Consider the following 11,378-nt stretch of genomic DNA (forward strand, 5'->3'; position numbering starts at 1 on the left):
AAATTTGCCTTTATGTTAAAAAGATAAAGAAAACAAGTGTTTGAGTTTTTTGCTTTAATTAATTATTTTAAGGATATCTGGGTGGCTCAGTTGGTTAAGCATCCGACTCTTAGTTTCAGCTCAGGTCATGTCATGATCTCACGGTTTGTGAGATCAAGTTCAGCACTGGGCTCTGCCCTGATGGTGTGAGCCTGCTTGAGATTCTCTCTCTCCCTATCTCTCTGCCCCTCTCATGCTTGTGCATGCTCTCTCTCTTTCTCTATCTCTCAAAATAAATAAACTTAAAAAAGTTTAGTAATTGTTTTAATGCACATATAAAACCTCATTTTAAAAAAGAATAGGTGAGGGGCGCCTGGGTGGCTTAGTCGGTTAAGCGTCCGACTTTCGCTTAGGTCATGTACTCGCGGTTCGTGGGTTCGAGCCCCGCGTCGGGCTCTGTGCTGTCTGCCAGCTCAGAGCCTGGAGCCTGTTTCAGTCTGTGATTCCCTCTCTCTCTGACCCTCCCCTGCTCACGCTCTCTCTCTCTCTCCTAGAAATAAATAAAAAAAAAACATTTAAAAAAAATAAAAAAGAATAGGTGATCAGATTTAAAAGTACAAGTATGTTCAGATGTAGCATTTTTAGAATTTAAATATTTTTGTCTTCATATCAGTATTCAAACTCAAGAAATCTCTAATCAAAACAATTAGCATGTAATGTTAGAAACACAACATGACCTGATTTTAAAATTAAAGTGACATTATGTTTTCAACTCAGATAGAGTCACAGGTCAAAATTCACCTTTCACCAGAGACTAAGAATAAAAAGTCAAAATAAAAGGAAAAAGATTTTAAAGAAACTAGAAATCAGACAAAAGAAGACAATTATTTCTGAGAGATTAGAAACAAATGAGATGAGCTCTTGCATTTCTCAGTTTATTGCCAAGGGAGTATTTCCAGGCCATGACATTATAGGGAACTATGATGTGACCAAAGCTAAAATTCTGATTAGGAAGGACAGCTAAAATTTACAGGACAGAGTGGGGAGCTGCACACAGATGAAAAACTCAGCATCTGCAGAGGATCCCCCTAAATTCTTCAGCTGAATACGGATCAGTGAATAGATGTGAGAATATGACTGTGACTGAGATAAGTACCATTAAAAGGATGATAAGGAATAATCCCTAGGGCTCAAACATGGTTGAGAATAATTCCTTTTCCAAGAGTGAGAAACCTCAAAATCCACAGGGTATCACATGGAACACTCAAAAAAGCTTTGCCTCAGTAGCAGGATAAAGTTAACACTAGATAAACACTCTCTGGACCCACCTACCAAAGGTGAAAAAGCAAGACCTGAAAGGATCAACTTACTAGCAAGTTAACTAAATCACATTGTTTTTATTTTTTTAAATGTTTATTTATTTTTGAGAGAGAGAGAACAAGCAGGAAAGGGGCAGAGAGAGGAGACAAAGAATATGAAGCAGGCTCCAGGCTCTGAGCTGTCAGCACAGAGCATGACATGGGGCTCAAACTCATGAACCACGAGACCACAACCTGAGCTAAAGCCAGAAGCTTAACAGACTGAGCCACCCAGGTGCCCCAGTGAATTACAACTTGATACCATAAATCAAGAGCATTTATAGGATGAAAAAAATACCTAGCATATAATGAGTAAAATATAATAAAAAATTACTAGATATACAAAGAAGCTAAAATTATTTTTCATAATTTATAGAAATGGCAGTCTGTCAAAAACAACTCAGAAATGACACATATAACATATTAACTAGATAAAAATATAAAAATACTTATTATAACCATATTTAATATGGTCAAAACAGAGAAGATTGAAAATGTTAAATAGAAGTCTGAACAATACTGGGTGGAAAAGACTCAAACTTGTCTTCTAGAGATGAAAATTTCATTGTCAGAAATGAAACATGCGAGAGTTAACATTGTGCATTACAGAGGATAAGATTAAATATAAAACAATAAAAAACTACAAAATGAGAAACAGAAAAAAGACAAAAAAAAAAAAAAAACCTCCCCATCATGATTCATAAAACAACCTCAAGTAGTTTAATTAGAATCTATAAAGGAAAACAGACACCAAGAAAAGTATTTTAAGAAATAATACACCAAATATCCAAATACAATTAAAAAATGATCCCACAGTTTCAAAAACTCAATGATCCAAAAAAGAAGTATCAGAATAACAGCAGATTTCTCATCAGAAAGAATGCACATCAAAAGACAGTAGAAGAACAAATTTCAAGTACTGAAATGATTAAAGCAATGAGAAAACAGCTATTCTAAATACAATAAAAATATCTTTTAGAAATATAAGGAAAATAAGTGCCTTTTAGACACACAAGATTTGAAATAATACAACAGCAACAGAGATATACTATATGGAAGGTTAAGGGTTGAAGGAAAATTACAAGATAAAAATACAAATCTATACAAAGGAATGAAAAGCAGTAGAATTAACCATTACATTGGTAAATATATAAGGCTATATTTATGATTATTTAATCCCTTTAAAAGATATTGGACCAAGAGAATAAGAAGACAAGCCACAGGCTGAAAAAAATAAAAATAAGAAAAATAAATGGAAAAAATTTCTAAACAGATACTTCACCAAACTAAAGAGATGAAAAATAACCATATTAAAAGATGATCCATATTATATATCATAGGGAGTTTCAGATTAAAACAACGAGATACTACTATACACCTATTAGAATGGCTAATATCCAGAACATTGACGGCACCAAATTCTGGCAAGGATGTAGAGCATCAAGAACTCTCATTCATTACTATTATAAATGCAAAATCATTCAACCACTTTGGAAGGCTATATGGCAATTTCTCACAAAATTAAACATACTTTTATCTTATGATATAGCAATCACTCTTCTTGGTACTTACCCAAATGAGTTGAAAACTTATGTCCACTAAAAAACCTGCACATGGATGTTTATAGCTTGTTTTATTTATAGTTGCAAAAATTTGGAAACAGTCAAAATGTCCTTCAGTAAGTGAATGGATACAGAAACTCTGGTATGAGTAGACAAGTGAATATTATTCACTGCTAAAAAGAAATTAACTACCAAACTACTAAAGGCATGAAGAAAACTTAAATGTGTAATTTCGAGGTGAAAGAAGCCAGTCCGAAAAAGCTGCATTCTATGTATGATTTCAACTATATGGCATTCTGAAAAAGATAACACTATGGATACAGTAAAAAGACAAAGTGGTGTCCAGAGGATAATGGGAGGGAATAATGAATAATCAAAACAGAAGAGTTTTAGAACAGTGGAACTATTCTGTATGATGCCACAATGGTGGATACATGTCATCATACATACATTAAAACCCACAAAATGTACATCATAGAATGGATAAAACCCACAACATGTACAACCCTAAGGTAAACTTTAAGCTGTGAGTGATAATGGTTGTCATTTTAGGTTCATTGATTATAAGCACAATGATAGTGGGGGTGGCTACATATGTGCAGAGGCAGGGGATATATGGGAACCCTCTCAACTCTAATTGATTTTGCTGTGCACTTAAAAGTTTTCTAAATAAAAAATCTATTAACAATGGGAGAGAATAGATTATTTAATGAAAAAAATAATAGTTTCCTGATATATACGTATAAGTAAATCTATGGTAAGTCTAGTTCAAAGAATGGGAAGACAAAAAAGAGAAATATATTGTCATAGGATTATTGTATGTGAAAGATTATTCACTTAAATATAGAATGTGGTGAGTAAATGATATATAATACAAATCCAAAAGTAACCAATAAAATAACAAATAGTCATAACCAAGGTACAAAAAAATCAAATAAAATGCAATTATAAGAGACACTCAATTAAAAACAAGGCCAAAAAGGAGGATGAAAGTGTGCTGACAGCACTGACTCCACTGCTGGCCCTCCATCTGGTCCATGCTCATGCAATGACCTCCCTCAGGGCTCTGCATTTCAGGCCCCATGGAGGGTAGTGTATGCTCTGACTGGAATGTGAGAAAGTGTGTTCTGATTTTCCCTACATGGGCACACAGAAGGTACCACGAGTTATGTAAACTCATAGATGACTAGTGCACAGATGGTGCCGTTTAAGATAACTACCCTGTGACCTCACCACCATGGCCCTCACTCTATAAAAGCTGGGGATTAAGGTCAGGACTGGGCAGAGAATGGGTGTGTACTGCCTGGATCATCCATCTACCTGATCCCTCCTGTCAGCGAGTTATCTAAATGAAACTAATGGTATAGAACTGCTTACTTCATTCCTTGGTCTTAAACAGCCTTCTTAGTTTGGAGAATACTTTACAGACCCTCCTCCATTCTTCTGACAGACGAAATAAGAATAAAATTTAAAAAATAAATCCAGCTTTATCAATAGTCATAATATGTGTTATTATCTGTACATCCCAAATTAAAATGCAGAGATGATCATTTGTCTCAAAAGGCAAGACCCTATTAAAAATTGACCCAAACATAAAGACACAAATATGTTAAAAATTAATCAGTAAGAAAAATATACCACTAGGAAAACGCTAAAGAAAAGAAAATTCTATTAATTTCAGAGAGAGTAGATTTTAGAATAAATACCATTGAGGATAATATGACCATTACAATATGATGATGAAGTCAATAACATTTAGAGGATACAACAATTCTAAATAATTATGAACCTGATAACAGAGCCTCACAAGTCATAATGTAAAAATGGATAGAACTTCAAGGAGAAACAGACAAATCTATAATTCTACTGAGGATTTTTAATAACTGATTCTCAATTATTGATAGAATAAATATATAGGACATAAGGTTGTAAAAGGGTTGAACAATACTCAACAAGTTGACATAGTGATATATTCAGAATATTCCATCCCAAAACAACAGAATCTGCAAATACCAGAATCTATGTACTTTTTAAAATGCAAATGGAACATTTACTTAAAACAAAATTGTCTGGTCCATAAGACAAGTTGACTAAATTGTCTTAAATCACATAAAATATGTCATCTGTCCATAATTATCTTAAATTAGAAAGAAAGAACAGGAAAAAAAGAAACCCCAAATTTGAAATGTTTAGAAGTTAAATAACATGCTTCTAAATAATTTAGAAGTTAAATAAATAAAAATGGAAATTAGAAAATATTTTGAAGCAAAGAGATAAAAAAAACACATTTATTTAAAAACAAAAACGATTCAAACCGATATTCTAAGCTTCCACCTGACAACAAGTTTTAGAACCAATTACATCGCAAATAAGAAGAAAAAAACAGTACATACCAGTGCAGATGTCAATTAAATACAAAACAGAAAAATAGAAATAAAAATGACGAAAATATAAGCTGGTTCTTTAATAAAAATCTAATAAAAATAATCAATTTCTATGTGGGAAACACAGAAAGAATAGGCAATCTGTATTAGGAGTGTGGGTAGTGACATCCTTAAACGCTATAGAAAAAAAAAGATAATTCTAAAATATGATGAACAATTCCATGGTAATAACTTTGACAACATAAAGGAAATGGAAAAATTCCTTGAAAGTGTTAAAGTACAAAAGCTCAATCAAGAAGAAACAGACATCCACAAGAGTCCTGTGTGTATTAAAGGAGTTGAATTTATAGCTCCATTATTTGTTGCTTCACCTTGTACTTTTATGTTATGGAAGTGGTGTCTTCCTTAAACCTCATGAACCAACCTCTGCTTGCTTCACACTTTTCTTCTGCAGCTTCCTCACCTCTCTCAGCCTTCACAGAATTAAAAAGTCAGGGCCTTGCTCTGGATGAGGCTTTGGCTTAAGGGAATGTTGTGGCTGATTTGATCTTCTATCCAGACCACTCAAACTTTCTCCATATTAACAAGAACTGTTTTGCTTTCTTATCACTTGTGTGTTCACTGGAATACCACCTTTAATTCCTTAAAGAACTTTTCCTTTGCATTCACAACTTGGCTAATTGGTACAAGATGCCAAGCTTTTGGCCTATGTTGGCTTTCAACATACCTACCTCACTAAACTTAGTTATTTCTAGCCCTTTTTTATTTATGTTTATTTTTGAGAAAGAGAGAGGGAGAAGGAGACAGAGAAAGAATGCGAGTTGGGAAGGGGCAGAGAGAGAGGGAGACACAAAATCTGAAATAGGCTTCAGGCTCTGAACTTTCAGCATAGAACCTGATGTGGAGCTCGAACCCATGAACTGTGAGATCATGACCTGGGCTGAAATTGGGACGCTCAACCGACTGAGCCACTCAGGCACCCCTCTAGCTTTAGTTTTAAAGTGAGAGACCTGAAAGTATTCCTTTTACTTGAACACTTAGAAGCCATTGTAGGGTTATTAGCTGGCCTAATTTTGATAATGTTGTGTCTGAGGGAATAGGAAAGCCTGAGGAGAGAAAGGGAGAGGAGGAAAGTAACTGAACACATCTTATTATTAAAGTCATTGTCTTATATTGGCATAGTTTATGGTGCGTGTGCCCACCCAAACTTACAGTAATAACATCAAAGATCACTGACTAGCATAAAAATATAATAATGATTTTTTTAAAAGTCTGAAATATTGTGCAAATTTTCAAAATGTGACACAGATCCATGAAGTGAGCAAATGCTGTTGGAAAAATGGTGCTGACTTGGTCCATGCAGGACTGACACAGACCTTCAATTTGTAAAACACACAGGATCTGTGATGCACTATAAAATGAAGCACTATGAGACAAGGTATGCCTGTACCTACTTTTGCATCATTCACAGATTTGATAATATTAACTTGCCAACAGAGTAGGTAAGACCACATTGCTGGAATTAGAGGTCAGTCATGAGCTATGTTTTGTATAGGCAGTACCAAGACGTAGACTAAGATGGAAAGAAGTGGAAGATACTGAATGTGTAAGTAGGAAAGGATTAGGAAGTTGACTGGGGTGGGGATATAATTATGTGTTTAGTGTTTCCAAGTACTTTGTTAGTTTGTCACAGAAAATGGAAAAGCGATAAAGAATCTAATTCATGCCTCCAAGTGTTCTAATAGGCAGTTAGTTAGGATTTAACAGGATGCAGGGCACCTGGGTGGCTCAGTCAGTTAAGCTTCTGACTTCAGCTCAAGTCATGATCTTGTTTGTGCTTCATGAGTTTGAGCCCTGCATCAGACTCTACGCTGACAGCTCAGAGCCTGGAGCTTGCTTCAAATTCTGTGTCTGCCTCTCTCTACCCGTCCCCTGTTCATGTTCTGTCTCTGTCTCTCTCTCTCTCAAAAATGAATAAACCTGAATTTTTTTAATGTTTTTTTTTTTTTTTTCCCTAGGAGAGAGAGAGAGAGACAGCATGAACAGGGGAGGGTCAGAGAGAGAGGTAGTCACAGACTCTGAAACAGGCTCCAGGCTCTGAGCTGGCAGTCAGCACAGAGCCCGAAGCGGGGCTCGAACCCACGAACTGCGAGATCATGACCTAAGCGAAAGTCAGACGCTTAACCAACTAAGTCACCCAGGAGCCCCAAAATGAATAAACCTTAAAAAAAAAAAAAGGATTTAACAGGATGTCTGGAGACCAACAAAGAGGGAGTGGGGTGGATAAAGCCTTTATCAGGAAGTTTAGCAACTTGCCCGGACAGTGTTCCACAAACAAGGTCCCAAGAAGCCAGAGCAAACCAGATATGTCCAAGACAAAGAAGGTTGGAGGCCCTGACCAAGTAAGGTAGAAAAAGCAAAAAACAAGAAAGCCCACTCCAAAGATATCTGTTCCTTAAATAATAAATATTCCACCACTTAGTTCACAACTGCCAATAATAGACAGACACCCAAATGCCGGGTGCAGCTCCCCCTGGAGCTTTCCCTGTCTCAGACCTTGAGGGAGTACTCTTTCATAAACTCTTTACTTGCACTGCACAACCACTGTCTGGTCCATTCTTATATTCTTTTCTTGCCATGAGACTAAGATCCTCCAACCATGTTTCTGGGACAGGCTGGGTGGGGGCCTTAGGGCCCAGTGGACTTCCCACTCTGCCCAACAACACAAGAAACCAATCATTCTGAGCAGTGAGAACTAAAATGTGTAACACACATAAGGGCCAACTACATGACAAGAATGATTTGTATACCAGACTTTCAAAAAAGGCACAGAAATCCAAATCATAGAAAATTTAAACAGAAAACAGAAAGGATGATTTACTAGATGAAATGTGAATTCAGCTAAATTTGAAATCTGAGTAGTATTTATACAAATAAGGGTTGGGAGGAAATAGCAAAGTCAGAGAATGAGAAGGATGGAGAGAGAACTGAATAGATCCTGCTGGTTAAAACTGCGTTGGAATATTGAGGGATGACAGACAATGCATCTAAAAAGGGAACTTGAGACATGTTTCAAGTCGCTGATGTCTTCCTAATTTTTTGTGCAAGGTGTCTCGTTGGAATGTACAGAACATCCCAAGGAGTTGAAAAGCAGGAAGTCAGAAGATTTTTTCAAGGGGTACAACAGGAATTTGGGTTGGGAAAGCACTCATTAAGGCCTGATCTTTAGTGGTACTACTAACTCAGGCTCCCCCAAAGACCATCAGCATAATCTGATAAAGCTTAGTTTATTACTGACTGTTGCCTAAGTCATGATCTCCTGTATAAGATTCTTAGTTACTTTTTAGAGGAGAGAACAAACAGGCAGTACATTGATGAAGTTCTGGTTGGGGGGACATCGAGAAAAGGGTGGGGGACTATTAGTGGTTTGGGAAGCTGCTGATAAGGTTTGTGTATAGTTAATGACCCAATAGTGTGGAGCTGATTAACAAAGCCAGTTGAAGGTTTTAAAAAGGAGTCTTTTGTTATCTTAGCTGAAAAATCTATTGGTGTGAGGGCTTTCCAAAGCCCTCTATTGTTTGAATAAATGGATTTAGGGGAGGTTTCTGAAACAAAGTTATCTGCAACCCTTTCTCTACTTGGGTGTTTCCTGAAATTTGTTATTATATGTTAGATTTTAATACATATATACATTTTATAACCACATATATACGCGGTACAATGAAAAGGACAAATTAGAATGGTTTGCGGGTTGATATTTTGAAAACATTGACCAAATTTTGTTATTAGAATTAAAGGTAAAAAGAGTTTACAATAGGCATTGAAGACAGAAACTGTTGACCTAAATCTTACTAAATTTAGGTAATTATTAACCTAATCAATTCAATGTACATTCACTAATATAATTGCAAGGTGTGACAGTCACTTTAAATCATTTTGGAAACAATGTAGGTATATATAATGAAATAAAAATAATTGTGATGCACTAAAATTCAGGCTGATAATATAGGTTATATGTTCATTCTAAGTGTTTGTAGAAAAATCTCTCTTTTTTGAAAGTCTGGTGACTTTTTCTGTACTAATTCATAGGGCTCTGGTTTTGTATTAAATTATCTGTACACATGACTTTTACTCTCCTACATTTTGTATTCCTTGTAGGTATCAAAGAAAAACTGTACTGGACAGAATTAAACAAGCAAGGAAGACCTTATTCAAGAATATTGTGTTAAGGAATTGAGATTGAATGCAACTCCACTAAATCGACCTGAGTAAGCTATCTGTGTTTAGTAACTGTCCCTTATCTGTCTGAACTTTAGGCAACCTGAGGGGGACACTAAGTCCCTCTTGGTGGTTGAAACATTTGAATTCATACTGCACTTACCCCCTTGGCAAAGACCAATGACTTGTGCATAATTAAACACTTCCTAAAACTACAAAATGTTAAGAAGGAAAAGATCTTACAGCACATCCAATCTGATCCCTTCATTTATATATTCATGTATATATGAATTACAAATTGCTGTAAATAAACTACTGCACATATCTACAAATGCTAAATATGACAAATTCTAAACAATGTTTCTGTGTTAAGAAAAGTCTGTTTTAGATATTTAAGAATATTTTAAAAAATCAGAACATACGCTTTGATCCTACTGGATTTTCCTTAGATCTTAAAAGGCTTAGTAGTTGCTAAAAGTTTAAATCAGCTTGACAGATAAACATCTTCAAGGGTCTGGCTCATCCCACTGCTATTCCCAAGCTTACTGCACTTTATAACACAAAAATTTGTTCTTCTTTCTTAAATTCTGTCTTCTTTCAGAAATGATATTTTCAGTTGGTTACATCTAAGACAAATCAACCCATCCCTTTTAAGAATGGACACACTGCAACAAGTCTTTGAAAAAAGAAATATATCATTTCCTTGGTTTCTTTTTCGAACCTGCATCACCTCTTCCCATCAGTGAATTCTGCCCATTACAATCTTGTCATATGAACGTAACAACTGTCTGTGAAAAACTGTTTCCCAATCTATACAGGCCCTCCTTGACTATTTTGTTTATCAAGTATTTTTTAATGTGAAAAGATAAGTCGATATTATTTTAAAGACTCATTTCATTAGAGCCTTTAAAAAAACTCCGCCTTTAAGATTTACATAAAAAATGAATCATGCAAAGGAACTCAAGTTTGCAATATTTGTAACACAAAGATTTCTGTCAAAAAAAACAGTTGGAAATAACATGCTGTTTGCAATGTAATTGTTACTATTCACTATAGCAGAAAAGGCAAATGCAAAGAACTAAAGGGCTGACAGCCTAGTCATTTAAAACTACAGGTTGTCTCAGGAATGACAATGGTTTTGAAATTCAGCTCAACCCATGCCGAGAAGTTGCTAGCTCTAGATATTCGGGAGTATTTAACACTTTAGTTGAATCAGTGTTTCTCTTTATTTTTTTCTCAGAACATTTCAAGTCACCAAGGAACTCTTAGCCTTTTTTTTTTTTAAGAAAAAAGCTAAATGAAATATTAAAATGGATACTGGTCTTCTCTGCGGTAAGCTTCTGGAATCTGATTTTTTAACGAGGACATTTGTTTAAATGTGGATGATCAACAGAGCTGTAAAACCCACAAACAATTGGTTTCTTATTCTAGGGGAAAAAACCATTAATGCACTGAGTATAATTCTTAATAGACCCACATATTTGCTTAACTTTTTTTTTTCCTGCTTTATTCTTAAAGAAATTTCAGTTTCTATTCTGAAGGTGGAATTGTCCTCATCAGAACATTGCCCAATCAGGACATCTCACCTGAGTGATTCTTGTGCTTCTGTGTGGTTTTCTGGGTGCACTGCTTGTCCCTGACAAGGACTCTTTCCCTGAGAAACCTATAGTAGGGCTCTGTGGATCCCCCTTCTCCACGAGGCCTTGACCTTTAACCCCAGCCCCCAGCCTTGCTTGGCCTGTACAGTAAGAAGAATATTGGTAAGTCATTTTAGGGAGACTCACTGTTATCTGATCACCTTCCACATGTGACTGAATACTCCCCAGGTGATGTCGTACTACGGCCTGCCTTCTTAAGAATCCCATTAGGTCGGATTG

At 35.7% G+C, this 11,378-nt stretch overlaps 1 long non-coding RNA gene across 1 annotated transcript; it reads left to right on the plus strand.

Moving 5' to 3' along the window:
• Window positions 1-3,387: 3,387 nt before the first annotated feature.
• LOC144226921 (uncharacterized) lies at window positions 3,388-10,784 on the plus strand. Its single transcript, XR_013333778.1, has 4 exons — window positions 3,388-3,411; window positions 6,592-6,721; window positions 9,442-9,551; window positions 10,742-10,784. It is a non-coding gene; the product is annotated as an uncharacterized LOC144226921 (long non-coding RNA).
• Window positions 10,785-11,378: the final 594 nt, after the last annotated feature.

Source organism: Crocuta crocuta, unplaced genomic scaffold (genome assembly GCF_008692635.1).
Source record: "Crocuta crocuta isolate KB4526 unplaced genomic scaffold, BGI_CrCroc_1.0 scaffold32, whole genome shotgun sequence".
Lineage (NCBI taxonomy): Eukaryota > Metazoa > Chordata > Mammalia > Carnivora > Hyaenidae > Crocuta > Crocuta crocuta.